This window comes from Sinocyclocheilus anshuiensis, unplaced genomic scaffold, assembly GCF_001515605.1.
Source record: "Sinocyclocheilus anshuiensis isolate Anshui unplaced genomic scaffold, SAMN03320099.WGS_v1.1 scaffold2098, whole genome shotgun sequence".
Lineage (NCBI taxonomy): Eukaryota > Metazoa > Chordata > Actinopteri > Cypriniformes > Cyprinidae > Sinocyclocheilus > Sinocyclocheilus anshuiensis.
Genome location: NW_015557338.1, coordinates 44,480 through 45,937, shown reverse-complemented (window position 1 = coordinate 45,937; position 1,458 = coordinate 44,480).

Genomic DNA, 1,458 nt, shown 5'->3' with positions numbered 1-1,458 from the left:
TTTTAGCACAAATTTTAGAGAGAATTTTTTGAGAAAAGTTCATCCATCAATCAATGGCATTCACACATATGCAGCTTATTTATAGTGTCCAGGTCTAATGGAATTTATATAATTTATTATTGTTCAGAAACAATATGCAAACCTCCTAACCTTGGTGTCTGTTCAACTAGGGGCATGTATTTGCTTTTCCTAAACAAAGTGTGCACTTGTGAAATACAAGTACATGCAAACATTACACTTCGAGTTGCATCTCTTTGAATCCTGGGAGCTGTCCCTTGGGTGATGCCAGTAGGATGTAATGGCATTACAAAAAAAATGGCATTGTCTCTTTTCAATTTGGGAGCCCGATCCCTGGTGAGAGGACTTGTGCCGGCTGTGAGAAATGAGTATCTCCGGCTGGTGCGTTTGGCCTTTGGAGGAACATCAGGGCAGAGAAAGTAGTCAGCTGAAGACATCTGCTCCACCTCTATTATAGATTTGCTGAAATTTAAAAATGTTCTGGATCAATCCTGCATCAGTTTTCTGAAAACTGTTGCTCTGGTTAATATTTTTGTGGAAACTACTCCATTCATTCATTAATTCATTCATTCATTCATTATTTTTAGGATTCTTTAATGAATATAATTAACAAAAAAAAACATAATTTATTTAAAATAGATTTTTTTATAACAGTGTAAAACTTTCAATCAACTTAATACATACTTGCTGAATAAAAGTCGTAAAAAATTAAAATTATTAAATTAAACTAGCAGTGTGTGTGTATAAAATCAATTTACACAGTCTCACAAGGCAGCACTGTGAATATGCCAAAACAGCAATGCCAATGATGCTGCCTGGGTTCTTTAGAGTCATTTACATAAGGTAAACATTGACCCGTCGGCTGCTTTTCTGACCAACTAATGGACTAGTAAAAATGCATAGTCGTCTAAGCACTACTGCACACATACGCAAGCGTGGGAAGTCTTAAATCTACATAATTTTGCAGTGTTTGCTTGTTTTTAAACTGTTTAACACTGTACAGTGGGATATTATGAAGAATGAGGGGGTTTTATCTGCAAGTATTGCAGCTCTTTGGATGACTCTGAACTTTGCATTTGTAACTTTTCTCCACAGAATTAAAGCAAGAGCTATTAGTCATGAAGTTTATGGAAATGTCACTCTGGCCATCTGTTTGTCCTGAAAGTCATTCATTCTACTTCTGCTGAAGGTAGATAAATAACACTATACGTATCATGAATCATTCTGCTACTTTTGCTGAAGACAGCTTTGCATTTATTTCAACAAGTGAATAGATAAACTGTATAACGTAAAATTCAAATTTGAGTTTATTTTATGAACTGAAAAGAGGCATTTTAAAGAATAGGACGATTGCACTCTACAGTTAACCCACAATATGAAGAAAAACATGGAATCGTGGGAAGTCTTAAATCTACATAATTTTGCAGTGTTTGCTTGTTT